The sequence below is a fragment of the Ictidomys tridecemlineatus genome, chromosome X, assembly GCF_052094955.1.
Source record: "Ictidomys tridecemlineatus isolate mIctTri1 chromosome X, mIctTri1.hap1, whole genome shotgun sequence".
Taxonomy (NCBI): domain Eukaryota; kingdom Metazoa; phylum Chordata; class Mammalia; order Rodentia; family Sciuridae; genus Ictidomys; species Ictidomys tridecemlineatus.
The window spans coordinates 102004537-102023051 of record NC_135493.1 but is presented as its reverse complement, the minus strand read 5'-3'; the positions used below and the strand labels follow the sequence as shown (position 1 = coordinate 102023051).

The 18515-nt window shown below is 36.0% G+C and overlaps 1 protein-coding gene across 19 annotated transcripts in view; it reads right to left on the bottom strand.

Annotated features, from left to right (window-relative positions):
- Dmd (dystrophin) overlaps positions 1-18515 on the bottom strand; it is a 2094227-nt gene that overhangs the window by 219072 nt on the left and 1856640 nt on the right. The window lies entirely within an intron of this gene.

The following is an 18515-nucleotide window of genomic DNA, read 5'->3' as shown; positions in this document are numbered from 1 at the left end:
TTAAATTAGTAAGTTGGGAGGTGAATTTAAAATAAATGACAGGACTGGGGTTGTAGCTCAGTGGTAGAATGTTTGCCTAGCATGTGTGAGGCACTGGGTTTGACCTTCAGCACCACATAAAAATAAAATAAAGGTATTGTGTGTATTTAAAACTAAAAATATAAATAAAATAAAATAAGTGACATAGTTATGTTAAAATATTTGGAATGTGGGTCTTTTTACCCAAACTTAAGTGAGAGGATAATATCATAAGCACTAGAAAGATAGCTGAAGCTATGAGAATAGCTGGACTCTTTAAGGAAGGGAATGTAAAAAGAGAATTGTCTTTATATAACATATTTTCACACAACGGAATATTTTAAAAAGAATGAAATCCTATCATTTGTGATACTGTGAATGGACCTTGAAGACATGCTAAGTGAAGTCAGTCACAGAAGGACAAATACTGCATGATTCCACTTACTTGAGATATCTAAAAATATTTAACCTTAGAGAATCAGAAAATGGAACAATGGTTTCCAGGGCATGTGGGGACAGGGAATGGGGAGATGTTGTTCAATGGGTGCAAAGTTCCAGTTGTGTGAGATGACTGAGTTATAGAGATCTGCTGTACAACATAACATAGTGTTTATAGTGAATAACACAGGGATATGCACTTAAAAATATTAAGAAGGTAGATCTTATGTTAAGTTTTCTTACCACACCTATGCACACCAAAAGCAAAGGGACAGAAAAAGTCTTGAGGGGCAATGGATATGCTTTATCTTGACTGTGGTGATAGCATCATTGTTTTATACATATGTTCAAATTAATTAAATTGCATAGCTTTTTGGTATGGCAAGTATACCTCAATAAAGCTGAAAAAATAAAAATAAAAGGATGGGTGGGTATTTTGTCCAACACTGGACAAAGAACAAGGAAAATGTACTTCAAGGGATGCCTCCAAATAGTGGTAGCAATAGAACAGAGTAAAATAATAAACAATACAGAAACTAGAATAAGGTGAGGTGAAACACATGGACAACCTATTTGATAACTGTATGACCAACTATGACTTCAAAGAACTGAGGGTGTAGAAGAGGAAGATGTGTAAATCCCACGAGCACTAGTGACGACAATAGGGCAATTTCACAATAGTGGTGATGTCTGGATCAGATTACAGAGGTTGAAGGAGGTAAAAGACAGAGGGGAAGTTGCAGATATAGGTCCTAACAAAGCATCTGAGAAGTTGTGTTTGAAAAGAGGAAAATCTAAGTGGCAACATCTGAGGATTATTTGTCCTTTTCCCTTGCTCTTCAAGTCTTTGATCTCCCATGTAGTTCAAGTCTTTCTAACTTTCCATATTCTTTTTTTTTTTTTTTGTACTGGGGATTGAACTTAGGGGAACTGGATCACTGAGCCACATCCCCAGTTCTATTTTGTATTTTATTTAGAGCAGGGTCTCACTGAGTTGCTTAGGGCCTTGTTTTTGCTCAGGCTGGCTTTGAACTCGCCATCCTCCTACCTCAGCCTCCCAAGCAGCTGGGATTATAGGCATGTGCCACCTTGCCTGTCCAGGGTATTCTTTATACTGTTAAATTATTTGAAAAACTTATTTCCACTTTCTAAAGTCATAATCAAGATTATAATATAATTTTTAAAAATATTTTTTAGTTGTAGTTGGACACAATATCTTTACTTAATTTATTTACCTTTATGTGGTGCTAAGGATCAAATCCAGCACCTAGCATGTGCTAGGTAAGCCCTCTACCACTGAGCCACAACCCCAGCCCTATAATACCATTTTTAAGTTTTCATGTAGTTATTAAGACTGAATGTATATGTATGAATGTATCTGTTATTTTTCCCCATTGCTATTGCTTTCTCTAGGATTTATCTTTTCTTTTGATGTAATGCATATAGTTTCTATAGCAAGAGTAAGTTTTTTGTCACTTATCTGAAAGGCCAAGTTAAATTTAACACTTTTCAAAACATTGAATTAAAATAAGAATAGTTCTTTATATGTCTATGTCATATATTGAAAGTAAAGATTCAATGAAAACTTTAAGATCACTTACTAAACTTTCAAAGATGGGCAGATTTTCCATAAAGATTTCAACAGCTAAGACAGATGGGCTACATTCCAGAGGGGAAGGTCACAAGAGTGATGAATGAGACCTCTAATGTCTGCCATAGCTGTGAAAATCTTTATGGCTAACTAAAATTCCTCACGAATAACAACCTGTAAATATTATATGAGCTGTCAGACAGATAACACTGAGCTTTGAGACCATTGCACCTGGTGAACAGAATCCAACACCATGGGATTTGTCAGGAAGTTGCCCAGTCACTTAAAGTATCAGGCTTATACTTGATCTGGGAAGTCAAGAGTTCATACTAAACTACTTGGCAAGGTGACTAAGATGCAGGGATAGCACTGTATCATATCCAGCACTACTGACTTCTTGGTCTAATAACCAATATTAGACCACAAAGCCTAAAAATAACCAATATTGGGTGGTGTTATTCGTGAAAGAAATGCTCCTTCAAATTGACTTATAGAAAAATTTCAAGAACCTCATTATGATGATTAGAAGGGTAAGAAAGAAATCAAGCCTCATAAGGTTGGATTCAGAGGGATGTATGTTCATATAAATGGTGCTATGATTAACTTATGCTCAAGGAATTTCTGAATAAACTTAAACAGAACTGGCTGACTTCATTACCAGAGAACATTCCTTCAGGTAATGGTGGTTGTAGTCTTTGGGCCATCTGGGTTAAGTCAGGTTACTAACAAGTCTGTGCAATACCCCAGGTGCCTTTAGTGTCTCTCCAGATGTGCTTTTAAAAAAGGCAGGCAGTCAACACCATTTGCTGAGTGCTCTCTGTGTGACGGGTATTGTATTAGGAACCAGGGAAATTTCAAGGAAAGTAAAATTGGAAACCTGAGACAGTAGGGAGCAACACAGATATTAAAAACCAAATGACTATAGATGAGATATACATCCATTTACAAAGCAAGATGAGAAGAGAAAGAGCTAAAGATATGACAACAATTAAAGTGATGAGAGGGTGGGAGCGATTGAATTTTGGTCCTGCTATGAAATAATGAAATATGTACATCTCAGCCATAGTCTCATGGTGAGCAGAGTGTACTTCTCAGCCCCTTGACCTTGGGCTTGTCTATGTGCTTGCTTTAGCAGACATGATATCCTCTTGTGCTCTGGTGATCTGCCCTGAGAAAGTGATCCTTCAGAATGGGTGGGTCTCAAAACTATATATATATATATATATTATATTTCATTGCTCTCTTTAAAATTTATTTATTTATTTATTCTAATTAGGTATATATGACAGCAGAATGCATTTTGATTCATGTACACAACTGCAGCACAACTTTTTATTTCTCTGGTTGTGGATGATGTATCATTGTACCATATGTGCAGTCATTCATGTACCTAAGGTAATGATGTCCACCTCATTCCACCATCTTTCTGCCCCCATGCACCCTCTCCTCCTCTGTCTCCCCTTTGCCCAATCATAGTTTCTTCATTTTTTCCCATCCTCCCCCATTATGGATCAGCATCCACTTATCAGAGAAAACATTTGGCTTTTGTCAAAACCCAATATATTTTGAGATAATCTAATCTGAATTAAGCCTGGAGGCAAACCCAATCAACCTGCAGCATGAAGTAGAGCTTTCCAAGTCAAGCTTTAGCCAGACCCATAAACATAAGAATACCAAGCTTTGAATTCTCATATAGCTTTTGTATGTAAGCCACCTGACTTTGAGGGTGACTTATTTTCAGCATTAATGTGAACACAGATGACAAAGATATGGAGAAATAGAGAGGAAAGAAAATCAAGCAACTAAAGAAGAAAAAGTAAATCCCAAATCCAGTCTCACATTGGTTTAGCCACTTCCTCTACTATTATCCAAAGACAAATGAGGATTATTCTCTTTAATCTATGAGGTTAAGACTTGTAGATTGCCACTCACTGGTTTTTGGACCCCTCCTTTAAACATGACAGTCCACAATAGTTACATGTATAAACTTGAATAAGTTGTTAAATTGTCCCCATCTCAGTTTTCTCTTCTGTGAAATGGAGGTAACAATAGACTTCATTTCACAGGGTAGTTGCCCCAATTAAATAGGTTAATCCATGTAAAATACTCCCTGTGAGGAACACAAAGTGCTCAATGTCTTTTATTTATTCCTACTCCTACCCTTATTATTGTTATCATTCATGCAGTGAGTTATCAGGATATTTATCCCATTAATTAACTTACACTCAATGTAAGGAATCCCAGGATAACCAGGAAAATGAGATGGACTTCCTATGATTCTAGAGTTAACCACCAAAGCACAGATCCAGAGAAAAACTCCAGGAAATAATCCCTCTTCTTCCTTTGCTAGCCATTTTCTGATTCTTCAGAAAAAAATTTATGCAGTTCTTAGAGTAGTAAAACATGAAAGAGGGCAAAGCTTCCTTTTGGCATTCTGATGCTGCTGTCAAGTATGAAAACCAACTGACTTTTATCATTTTACATTAGTATTTCTTAGGAATTCAAAACAAATAGCTAAGTATTTTTAGAAAGAAATGAAACAAGACATTTTAATTTCAATTTTTACTTTTAAATTAAACTTCATATTACCAAACTTATTATCTTCCTTTTTTAAAATTTCAGTTAGCATGGATGATTATGTTATAGGAAAATTCTGACCTATAGTTATGCACTGTCTTATTTAAGATATAAGCTTTGCTGCTCTTTATTTTCCTCCAAGATAGCAAGGTTCTTTTGAGTTTTTGTGTTAGGTTCCAAGAATCACTGAAGGTTCAGTTCAAAAGTTTCTCTCTTCCCCTAACATCTTTATGACCTAACCACCTTACATATTCATTATACATATATCTACTCCAGACTTCCTAGATCAAGGTTTTTGAATCCATTTCTTTCTTTTGATAGCTAGCCTAGGTTAAGTTCTACAACAGGAACTTTGCTATGGTTTAGACTTAGTTTATCCCACAAGGATTTGTATGTTAGACATTTAGGTCCTCAGTGTGGCAATACTGGGGTAGTGGAACCTTTAAGAGGTGAGGCCTAGTGGGAGGTGGTTAGGTGAGTGGGGCAACTGCCTTCTGAAAAGATTAAGAGAGCTCTCATGAGACCCTGGTTAGTTTCTAAGAGAGTGACTTGTCATCAAAGAGCAAGTGTAAGCCCTCCTTGTCTGGCTTCCTGGTTTGGCATCCTGTCTTGCCATTTGTTTCCCACTAGCACATATTCCTACCATTGTAATGCTCTTCGCTATGTGATGTAGCAAAGAAGCCCTCACCAAAGACTGAACCAATGGGGCTGCCTGATCTTGGATTTTTAGCTTTCAGAACTGTGAACTAAATAAACCTCTTTTCTTTATACTTATCTAGCCTTGGGTATTCTGCTATAGTTATGGAAAACAGACTAAGACAAACTCTTTTACTTTTTGCCTTTTGAATATAAATACCTCTGTCCTTAACTCACACCATAAATGAGCTCATTATATTCCTCTTATAATTTTTCCCAGACATTTCCTACTCAGATTTTCTCTTTCCATATCAAATTGCCCCCATGTTAACTAATCCTTCAATTATTCTCTCTCTTGCCTGCCTATTTCTATCTCATTAAAACATTAGCACTCTCTAAAACCTATATTTATATTCATTATACATACATAAGAAATCCCCTTTTTGAACAAAAGGGCTATAAGGAGACTACTCATAAAATTGGAAAGGGGTATATTCATCATATCAGAATGGTTAAGTAGAAGGGAGAGCCTGATTTCTCATTACTGAATGCATCTTGTGACTCTTGCTAATTGAAATCAAGGACCGAGCAATTAGAAGCATTCTTTGCTAGATTTCTATCAGATGGGATACTCTCTATTTTGGATTTGCATGTAGCCTCAGGGACAATACACATTAATACTAGTCTAGATAGAGCATCTTAATTCCTTCACTGTACAATTAGTTCTTATTTCCATTCTACTCCCACAGCACCCACAATTTACCACAACTACACAAGTTTCTTTCATAGGAATATCTATTATGTTCAGAATTTGAGTGTGCCAAGACCAAAATTGTCTCTTTCGTCTTTATAGTCCAAGTGCCTAGTGTTTTTTAACAAAAATATAAATGAATGAATGAGTAAGCACAGCAAGTAAGAATGCTACCAGTGCATGCTTCTTACGAGCTCAGAATCCTAAGCCTTCCTTTTACAATAAGAACACAGCCCAAAAAATTTTTCATCATAAGCAATAAGACTTTTCCTAATCTGGTTGTTGGTCACTCACTGAGCTCCTGTTATTCACTATCTTGCTTCCTGGGCTTCAGTCACATCAGCTTTCTTGCTATTTGAGAACCTTCTGGGGATGCTCCCATCTTGGGGCCTTTGTCTTTAGTCTTTCCTCTAGCTGAGTCACTTTACCCCCCAATATCTACCTGGCTCATTCCCCAACTTTTCTACTCAAATGTTACTGATACTGCCCACTCCATTTAAAAAGTTCCCTTCCACATCCTTCTAGCTACTTATACTGCTTTAATCTTTTTTTTTTTTTTTTTTGAGACCAGGGATTGAACTCAGAGGCACTTAACCACTGAGCCACATCCCCAGCTCTTTTTATATTTTATTTTGAGACAGAGTTTCATTGAATTGTTTAGCACCTTGCTAAACTTCTTAGGGTGGCTTTGAACTTGCAATCCTCCTGCCTCAGTCTCCCAAGCTGCTGGGATTGTAGGCATGTGCCACTGTGCCTGGCCTGCTTTAGTGTTTATCAAACTCAAAATATTTAACACCAAGAAGACAAAATAACCCAATTAATAAATGGGAAAATGACATGAACAGACATTTCTCAAAAGAAGAAATACAAATAGCCAACAAATGCAATGAAAAAATGTTCAACATTGTGAGCAATTGTGGAAATGTAAATCAAAACTACTGAGATTTCATCTCATTCCACTTAGAAGGACAACCATCAAGAATACAAATAATAAGGGGCTGGCTCAGTGGTAGAGTGCTTGCCTAGTATGTGTGAGGCACTGGGTTCAATTCTCAGACTGCATATAAATAAATAAAATAAAGGTCCATTGACAAAAAAAAACAAAAAACAAAAAGAGAATACAACAATAATAAATTCTGGAGAGGATATAGAGGAAAAGCTCTTACATTAGTGGATTTGTAAACAGTACAATAACTATGGAAATCAGTATGGAGGTTCCTCAAAAGACTAGGAATGGAACCACCATATGACCCAGATATACCACTCCTCAATATTTATACAAAAGAACTAAAATCAGCATAATATAGTGATACATGCACACCTATGTTTATAGCAGCACAATTCACAATAGCCAAACTATGAAACAAGCTTAGGTGTCTATCAATGGATGAATGGATAAAGAAAACAAGGTATATATACACAAAGGAGTTTTATTCAGTCATAAAGAAAAATGAAATTTTGTCATTTGCAAGAAAATGAATGGAACTTGAGAACATTATGTTAAGTGAAATAAACCAATTTCAGAAAGTCAAGGTTCATACATTTTCTCTCCTATGTGAAAGCTAGAAAAGAAAAAGGAAAAGAAAGGTTGGGGTCAGGGAGATCTCATGAAAACCAAAAGGAGATCAGTAGAGGTAGGGGAAAGGAACCAAGGGAAGGGAGGAGGAGAGGACAGGGAAAATTCTGGGGAATGATATTGGCTAAATTATACTGTTATAATGTGTGAATGTGCCAATACCTAATAATGTTTTATTTACTGCTGTTTCTCCAGTTTCTAGAACAGAGTTTGACTTATATGGGTCACTCAATAGATATTTGTTGAGTGACAAATCAATTGTACCTGACTGAAAGGAAAGTGAAGCTCATTAGTTTTTTTTAGGATATTAGACTAGGAACTAAAGTAAGTTCTTTTCTGTTATATTAGAGTAGGAATTACCTTTAAAGTGCTCATTATTCATTCAATCAAGGCATATCCTGCATCTGTAAACAAGGTGTTATGTTAGGTGCAAGAAATAAAAAAAAAAACCTTGCATACCCTTTACATTTATGCTGCTCACACCTGACTAACTTCCTCTTATGATCTATTTTATTGAAGTATCCTACATTCTTACTCTTGTCTGTCATTGGTATGTATGCTACTGAGCTTAAGGTGCAAGGCAACAGGCTGATATAATTTTATGTTGTCCCCAAAGTCCTTATTAATTAATGGAGATCATGAGGACAGACACCTTAAATAATGACCACCACTACTTACATTGGGCAAAATTATCAACCTCATTATGGAAACAAAAGTAAATCAAATTACCCAGTGACTAGAAGGGTCCTATTATGATGTGATTTTTTTAAACACTTTGAAATACCTGTCAGTCACATTGCCCCCTCACGATTAGGATCCCCCAGGAAGCTGACTCTAAGATAAAATTTAGACATCAAGATATTTAGTGAGTTGTGCCATTGGGATTGACAACTGTGGAAGGGACTAGAAGGAAGCAAGGATAGGAAAATGGAGAAGTCAAGCTTGAAAATAGACCAGGAACAATTTTATTCAATCCCATGTTAGTTCTTGAGTTAGAGTTAAACTTTTTCTAAGTTGGGCCAAAATGGTCAAGTTTTTATACTCTTATATCAATCAAAAGTTGCCCATGAGAGGGTGTGATCTGAAGTCTATCTATTGGGGACATTCCCCTCCCCCAAAAGGGGATTTGGGAGTGCAGAAAAGTACTCTCAAAATATTATTCAGGCACAGATCACTCAGTGTTCTACACGACCCCCATTTCCATGGTCACAAATTGTCCAGGGGTTCATATATAAGAATGGTTCTGAATCAGGAGTAATTTCATCCTTCAGGGGATACTGGACAATGTCTATGGACATTTTGATTGTCACAACTGGAAGCAGGGTTGCTACTGGCATGGCTAGGGATATTGCCAGGGATAGTGCCCAGGATGGCTGCCAACAACAAAGAATTATCTGGTCCCAAATGTCAAGCTAGCCTAGATCAAAAAAACCTTGCTTACTGTCTGACCTGTATTTTATGTGGTAGACTTAGTAAATAACTTAACCAATCAGATATTCTTTCTTGGAGAGTTTGACTATAATACACAGAGATAAACATGGATGGAAGAGAACTGTGGAAGTTAAAAAAAAAAGTCAGAACAAAGGAAGAAAACAGAAGTCACAGTAAATAGAAACTATAAATAGAAGGTAATGCATGGAGAGAAGTCATGATCCTGTGAAAGATGAAATCTACAGGAGCAAATGCATATGTAGAGAGAAGCAAACATATCTTTCATGGTGACTGTTGTTCTTGTCCTTCTTTATACTTCTCCTGTATCTTGAAAATACCCCTCATCACCTAAATCTATTCCTGTTTCTTATAGCTGTGAGCAGATACAGCAATACCTATAGTGGATTGAAATTAAGATGATTTTCATTGTTGATATCTGAATTTATTTAAAAATCCAGGAGAATAGTTTTTAAACAAGGAACAGTTCATATAAGTCTACAAAAGAACAAATGCCTTTGTCCTCACCTCAAAGTTCCTACCAAACAGTATTTTGTAACCCCAAACTGGTTGCGTTCTGAAAATGGAAAACATCCAAATGGAAAAATGAAAGTAATGATTTTTGCCCACAGGGATGTGATTCCACCATTTCTGTTGTGCAAACCTTTGTATTCTGGGACAGATGACAAAATGCTACCCTAGGCCAAACTCACAAACGCCTTCATTTTCTGGGGAGTGTAAAAATATACCTTTTAGAGCCAACATTCCACTAAAACAGTGCCCACATCATGAAACTGATTCAGAACTGTGGTGCTAGTCTCCCTGTTGGAGGTCCTCATGAAGCCCAGGGGAATCTGTCACAATGAAGAAGATGAAATAAGAAAGAAATAGGCATTTGCTTCATGTCTGCCATGCTGCCAGACTAATTTCCACACAGCTGTGTGATAAAGGAGTGATAGCTAGTGATCAAGGTTTATAAATGGCACCATTTAACTCCAAAGCCAGAGAGAGCAAGCATAGTCTATTGTAGTAGTTTCATAAAGTCTGTAAAAGGTTAATATTATTGGTATCCTACTTGTATCCCCTTTACCAGGTAGGTTCACCCATCCCTAGGTGTTGTGTGTTGGCCTGTTACCTAGTAAGGACCTATTACATTTTTTTACCAGAGAACCTGCCTTGGCCAAATGGGGACTGTCATACTTTCTTTTATTCTCTGGAAATTCTTGGCCAATGACCCATGGACATAAGGGAACACAGGCCCAGCTCCCTTGCCTCAAAGTGAGGCCATTTCTGTGATACAATTTGTGTTTCAGAACCCCTTGTGGCATCATGCTGGCTGAACTTAGTCTTAATCTTCTTGCTTAGCTTGACTTCCTGACCAGCATCCTTTCTAACTTAGCAGGCTCCCCTCACTTCCTCGCACCTTAGAATGCTCTCTCAATATATTACTTCTATAAGAAGCCCTATCTAAGGCTTCATTTCTTTTTTTAAAATATTTTTTGGTTGTTGACTGATCTTTATTTTTTAAAATTCATATGTGGTGCTGAGAATTTAACCCAGTGCCTCACACATGCTAGGCAAATGCTCTACCCCTGAGCTACAACACCAGCCCCCTCTAAGGCTCCATTTCTAGGGAAACTTACCCAAGATTAAGGGTGCCAACCATCCTGATTTGCCTGGAACTGAGGAGGTACTCTGGAACATGGGACTTTCAGGGCTTAAATCAGGAAAGACCTAGACAAACTTGGTTGAATGGCTATGGAGGATAAATATTTGAATTCTGAGCACCCTTCCTGCTTAAAAAGATGCTTTGCATCCAGGAACTTGGGTGATCTGTATAATATAGACAAATTTGCCAATTTCTGTGGGATAGATATTCCCAAAATGGCTCACTGCAAGCTATCAAAGGTGAATTTGACAACTAGCTCACAATTCCTATATATGTAATAGTTGGTTCTCTTAAGCCAGTAAGCTAGCTCTAGCACGCAAATACCCATAGCAGAAACTCAGAAATTTCCTAGGTTCTCTCATATGTTCAAATATATGGGATATATAGGGGCCATAATGTAAAATTTGATTTCTAAGGATACCTTTATGTAAGCAGATCTGAAGTATTACTGGAAAGCATAAATTTGAGCTAGAGGATAAAAGGCCACGGCAATAGGTTTTGAGAAAGGAGTATAATGGTTATCCATGTATCTTTACACCTAAAGAAATGTTACCAGCATCACTGATAGGTTAGATGGCATTTGTGTCAATTCCAAATATGTAGGACAATACCTAAGCACTGAAGAAACTGGCCCAAATTATTTTGCCTTGAAATTTTACCTGATCCAGAACTTTAGGTTGATAGTCATCTCACATTGTACCTCCAAGATTCTTTGTGACCGGTATCATGATGGCTTCTTTAAGCACATCTGAAGCTTTAAATTATTGTCACACTCATATTTCAAATCATCCATCCCTTAAGGATAATGGTAGCATAGGTTGGCACATTGTCAAGTGAATGTAGGCAATTATTAGATGTACTTCAAAATATTTCCCCATTTAAAAAAATAAATTAGGCATGGAAAGGCTTTAGGGGTAAAGGTTTGGAATACTCAAGATGGAAACAAACCGTTTAGCCCTATGTGTCAAGGCAAAACTATAAAAGTTTGGAATCCTTTGACAAGAGAGAAAAAGAGCTAACTAGAGATATGATTAAGGCAGTTAAGATTATAAAGTCTGCAAGAAATAACTGATCAGTTCTTTCTTTTTACAATGTCTCATAATCTGTGAACAAGAAGGTTGCTCAATGAAATTTACAGCTTTAAAATTTAGAATAAATAGTAAAAAGGAAATTCATCTTATAGAGTTTCATTGTCACCAATAGAGTGTAATACTGTAAGAGGTCACTGGGTTAAAAGCTAGAGTATAAGAATTTTGCCTTTGTTGGTTTTTTCCATTATAAAAGTAATATATGCTTATAATAAAAAATCTGCAAAAGTAAAAAGAAAGAAGAGACACAACAGCTGTTTGCATTTTAAAGTACTTTTATTTTCAGTCTTCTTTTATGTTTACCTTTCTGCTATTTTAATTTTATTTTCTAATAGTTTTGTGATCATGCTGTCATTTTGAAGTCAGCATTTTTCCTTAATTTATTACATGGCACAGTAGACTTTGATAAAAAATTACTGTGTAATGTTATGAACAGTATTAGTTCTTGCTAAGAAGAAAAATAAAAGGTCACATTATTTATTGAGTGTCTACTATGTAATAGTCACTATGCTAAATCTTATGCCCTTTGTATTATCAATGTCAGGAGTAAATTTACCACTCTTTCTTTTAGGTATAAGACATAATTCATTCTGTAAATATTTATTGAATATCTACCAAGCACCAGATATTGTTAGGTGCTGTAGAATATAAGTGTCAATAAGACTGATACTATCCTGATCTTACTAAGATTAGGGTCTACCCATTTGATTATTCATCTGTTTATTAATTATACAAAAACTATCAAGCTCTTATAATCGGAAAAACATATATATTAGATTCATGAAATCCATCTTCAGAAAGGAGAGGAACTACTTATATCTGAGAATTAAATGCAAGAGGATGAATGATATTTCATGACTAGTATGACTCTAACAGGAATATACTAAGTTATACTATCAAGTTGATAGTAATAATGATTCTAATGCTATTATTAATAACAAACACTTATACAATAGTTACTACATGCCAATATTCTAAGAATTTTACATGTTAACTAATTCTTATCCTAACCCTATAGGATAATACCATCATACTTCACTGAATTCAAAGTCTTGTTAGTTATAAAGTGCATTATGATTTTAGGGCTATTAAAACCTGAGTCAAGAAGCATATCTTAAAATTGATTAAATATGGAAATATTATCTTCATTTTAAAGATGAAGACTATAAGGATTAAATATTTGAGCCAGGAAATGAAACCAGTTGGTTTAGTTCTATAGCTTTTACTCTTTTTTTGGTTGTTTTATGGAAGGGGTATGACTATATTGCCCAGGCTGGCCTCTAACTCCTGGACTCAAGGGATCCTCTTACCTCAGCTTCTGTAGCAGCTGAGACTAGAGGTGTGTGCCACTGTGCACAGCCAGCTTTACTATTAACCCATATCTCAAACCAGTGATTAGACAATCTTTGGCTCAGAGGTGTTGAAAGAAAAATTCAGGCTCTGTCAACCAGCTTGAAAGAATAGAAAAGAAAAAAAAATTTGGCAATACCAGAGGCCTAAACAGTCATTGGCCTGTGTATGTGTTCTTAATAGAAAAGACAGTGTGATCTAGAGCTTGGAAGTCCAGAAATTGGGTTTCACTCCAGGATCAATGATAACCATGTTTGTGACTGTGGTTATATTATTTGATCTTTTTGCACCATTTTTGCCATCTGTAAAATACAGGAAGGATTAGAGTAATTTAGTGCCTCTCAAAACTTTTTTACTGTAACTCACAAAAGGAAAACATTTTATAATGTGATCTAGTGTGCATATATACACACTTAACTAAACAACCAAAGTGTCAAAAGAATACTTAACCTTAATGTGTAATGTACTCTAATATTTTCTCATCTGCTTCATTCCATTCCATTAAACAATAGTTGGATGCAAACCATTAAACTGATTTTAAAATTCTCTACTAAGCCACACCTATGAGTCTGAAAGCTATTAGTATAGTTACATTCTAAGCTTCTCTCTAGTTAGGAAACTTCATAGCATAAGGAGACTCCTGGAGTCGGGAAGGGGGCTGGGGCTGGGAACTTCAGGGAAGATAGAAAGTTGACCCTTTTTCTTTTTAAGTGGGTCCCATTCTTACTACTTTGGGCAGAAAATTCTTGTAATTATACCATTTAGGAAATACCACTTTGGGGCAAAGATTCAGTATGCTTTAAGACATGTTTAGTGATAAATTAATTGGTGTGCCTCAAAAATGCTTTCATAGTTACAGGTATGACAAAGAGCACCAAATTCCATCTTCCTTTTAGAGTCTAAGTGCCTCATAAAGGCTCCAAGAATTCCATTAGAAAAGTCTAGTCTTGAAGAGTGCTAGTCTTTATAAACTCATGTTTTGCCAATCTTACTCATCGTAGAATTAATTTTTCAAGGGACAGTTATTAAAATCTTAAAGAACTTTAATGTGCGGAGAAACCCAACTTGGAAAATGTTCCTTTAGGGGATTCTAGAATATTTTTTTTTTCTTTTGACGAACTGGGGATTGAACCCAGGGACACTCTATTGCTAAACTATATTCCTAGGCCTTTTCATTTTTTATTTTGAGATGCAGTCTTGCAAAGCTGCAGAGGCTGGCTTTAACCTTGTAATCTTCCTGCCTCAGCCTCCCGAGTTGGTGGGATTACATGTGTGTGCCACTGTTCCTAGCCCACATATATTTTTTATAATTATTTGTATAGTAAAATCTATAAACGTTTTAAAATCGTAATACTAGAATTTCTTTTTTTTTTTTTTTAGTTTAAGTTGCAGAAGTCAATTAGGAGTACTAGAGTTTTCAAACTAGAATTAAAGACAAGTTAGTGTCTATCAATGGAGAAGGGTCACATTTTACAATGTTTTTCTCTTCTCATTTTCTCTCAGATCTAAGATAAAAGAAACAACTTCTTTAACAAGTACAGATTGGGCCACCAAGAAGAAACAGTGAATACTTCTTTTAGTAAGATGCTGCCTCTCTCTTATGATAAAAAGACAGCTGGCAATGTAGTTTCCAAATGAGAGTCTATGTATTGGTGGAGGTGGGGGGTGGGGGTGGGAGTGGGGAGTCAATAGTCAATAAGCCTGTTTGTGGGCAGGGGTGTAGTTAGTGACTTATCCTTATTTTTCATTCAATCAATCTCTCTCTCTCTCTCTCTCTCTCTCTCTCTCTCTCTCTCTCTCTCTCCTTTTCTTTTGTACTGAGAATTGAACCTAGGGTGCTTAAACACTAAGCCACATCCCCAACCCTTTTAATTTTTGACACAAGGTCTTGTCAGGTTGCTGTGGCTGGCCTCAAACTTGTGATCCTTTTGCTCCAGCCTCCCTAATTGCTGGGATTATAGGCATGCATCACCACACCTGGCTCCACTGTAATATCAAAGTTTCAGAAATCACTCTATTATTATTCCTAGTAACCTGGAAGCAAATCACTGTTACTAAACAACTTAAACTCATTTGAAATGACCTTAGTGGAATTTTTAAGCGTATTTTTATGTTTTGGAAGGAGGTTATTTTTCTTCTATAGATTACAATCTAATAGCTGGGAAGTGACTTCCAACAGGCCCTTCCTCAAACATGGTTTTGGTGGTGCACCCAACTTACTAGATGGTACAACTTACTAGAGATCAGTTTGGCAACATATACGAGAAGGCTTTAAATGTAAACGTCCTTTAACACAGCAATTAGACAGGCATTTGTCTTTTAGAAAGAATCTGAGATGTTTGTAAAGGTATAGAAAGAATGTGAGTCATAACATTGGATATAATAGTGAATAAAACTATTCTAATATACGATTAAGGGGAAAAAGCAGATCATGCAACTGTAACATATTTTTTATTCCTGCTTAGTTTAGAAGAAAAAAATGAACCTGGATAACATATATACAGACTAAAACAGACAATATACAAACAATATTTCTGATGGTGTTTATCTTTGAGTGGTGGGATTGTGGATAATTTTCCTTTTCCTGTTAGTACTCTCTGCTTTGCAAATTTTCCTTGATAGGCATATATTACCTTCATAACTTAACAAAGGATAACAGAAAGACACAGTCCATGTCTAGCTTCACTGTTCTATTTCTTAAATATCCTTTAAAACAAATTGGTATACTTTTTTATATACACAGGCAAAGCTTCTAAGCATATATTGATATTCTACATGGGCATCTGAGAGATTGGTGACCTCTAGGGCTGGCTCCATTCAGGCAGGTAGATCAATCTTTTAATGAGTGTCCATATCTGCAGGCCTGACCTTTCTGGAAGTGGGCACTGATGTGATATGATTTGAAAGGTGTGAGGATGCTCCACCTGCCCCTGGATACTCTTTCTGTACAGCTCAGAGCTTCTGGTTGACACCAGAGAGCCATTCCTTAGGCTTATGGATTTTTACCCTATTAAAATGCAAATAACCCAGAGAAGTACACATTAAACTTTACCTGAAACCTGGGTTAAATGAGTATAACATATCATTTTCTGGGAATAGGTTTTAATAGAGAAGACATGGGAATTCAGAAGGAGGGGGCCAGAAAAGAAAGTATGAATGAATACAAATTGTCTGAGGAGTAATTAATATTCACAATAGTAATATTTTTATTTATGGTCTATGAGTCACTTAGGAGTATGTTATCACATTTTATCTCAATTAAATCAAATAAATGGCTGTCACCAAGGCGAATTAAGGTGACCAGAGATTTGGAAAAATATAGAAGACAAAATTTGCAGTCTTTGTAATATATATGTTTTTCAGTACCAGGGAGCTTAACCACTGAGCAATATCCCCATTCCTCTTTATTTTATTTTATTTTTTTTATTTTGAGACAGCATCTCGCTAAGTTGCTCAGGGCCTTGTTAAATTGCTGAGACTGGCCTTGAACTAGCAATCCTCCTGCCTCAGCCTTCTGAGTTTCTGGGATTACAAGCATGTGCTACCACACCCAGCTGCCTTTAAATTTTTTAAGAGCCATCCCTAAAAGCCACAACCCTATTCATTGTGATAAACTCCTTTATCTCCCTTTTTTTTTCTTGTCAACTCCTAAGCTTGTGGGATACTGTTCAAATAACTAGATTACATGCAGATAAGAAGGTTAGAATTAATTGAGAAAATATGAGAACTTTTACTGAATCCATTATTGATGTTTAATGAAAAGATAGGACCAGCCCTTCCAGGAATTTTTTTCTATAAAATACCATGACCAACCGGAGTCACATGTGAAAGCATCTAGTTAAATACTTCACAATGTTTATAAGCATGTATCTTATACTTTACAATGTTTGTAAGCATGTATCTTTTTCTTTCTACTGGGGATTGTATCCAGGGATGCTTAACCATTGAGCCACATTCCTAGTCCCATTTTTAAAATTAATTTTAAAAATTTTGAGACAGGATCTTGCTAAGTTGTTTAGGGCCTCACTAAGTTGCTGAGGCTGGCTTTGAACTCACAATCCTCCTGCCTCAGCCTCCTGAGCTGCTGGGATTACAGGTGTGTGCCCCCCCAGCACCTGGCAACATTTATCTTTTTAGTCGTGTGTGTGTGTGTGTGTGTGTGTGTGTGTGTGTGTGTGTATGTTGGGGATTGAACCCAGTGCCTTGCGCATGTGAGACAAGCACTCTACCAACTGAGTTATATCCCCAGCCCTAGCATGTATCTTTTTAAATAACTTGGGGAGAATTGAAAAGAAAGGAAAGAACCAGAAAGTGGAAATAAAAGAATGTAGCAGAAGACTGAGGGGAAACCATATAGAATTATTTCTTCTTTACAAGACACACAAATTAAGTAAAAGTACAGTGTAGTTGTTATAAACACAGATTCTAGAGCTGACTTCTTGAATTAGAATCCTGGCTTTATCATCTACTAGCTATGTCAATGTGTTCCTCAATCTATTCCTCATTTAAATGGGTAGAATAATGGCACCTAACTAATGGAGTTGCTAATAAGGGTTAAATTAGTAAATATTTACAACATTGTCAGGCACAGAGTAATTGCCTTCAAAGGATGGTTAAACCTTCATATATACTGGGATATGGCCAGAAGGCAAGGCATCAAAATGTTAACAGTTGCTAAATCCATACATTAGACATATAGCTTTTTAAATACCACAACTTAACATATATATATTTTTTACAATCAAAGAAAGAGTGGTGTAAATCAAAATTAAGTACAGGAAAATAGGTACTTGCCAATTCAATATACATTATTAATAGAATGTTACTTGAGTTTTCAGTTAAGTAAAGCCATTTCTTCTAGCATCAATTACCAAATATATCACATTTATTAATAGTAACTAAACAATATGACTAATTTTAAAAGTACAATTAATAAAGTATTAAAACTGCCTACCAAATAAAAAATGTGTAGGGGTCAAAGATAAAAGAGAGATAAGAGTAATTAGACAGCAAATACCAGAGACTGGGATTCCAACTTGGAGGCAGGAAGTATTTTAATGAATTATAGAAACAATTATAGATTCATAGTAACATAAATTGAATGACCATATTATAATTATATTATTGTCAGCTTTATGAAGTGAACTTATATAGGCCAAAATAAAGTCTCAAAAATATGAATGAAGTTAGCAATCAAGGATACATTATGGAAACATTCATGTATTTGTTAAGACTGGACAAAATGATCTAATGGGTCCTCCTGTTCCTTACCTTCTGGAGTCATGTACCACGTTATATTTCAGGATGATTTATGCCTCTACTGCATCTGGCACAAATGACTATAATTCATTCCTGGATTCTTAGCTACCAGGAAGCAATGAAGAGGTTAAGTG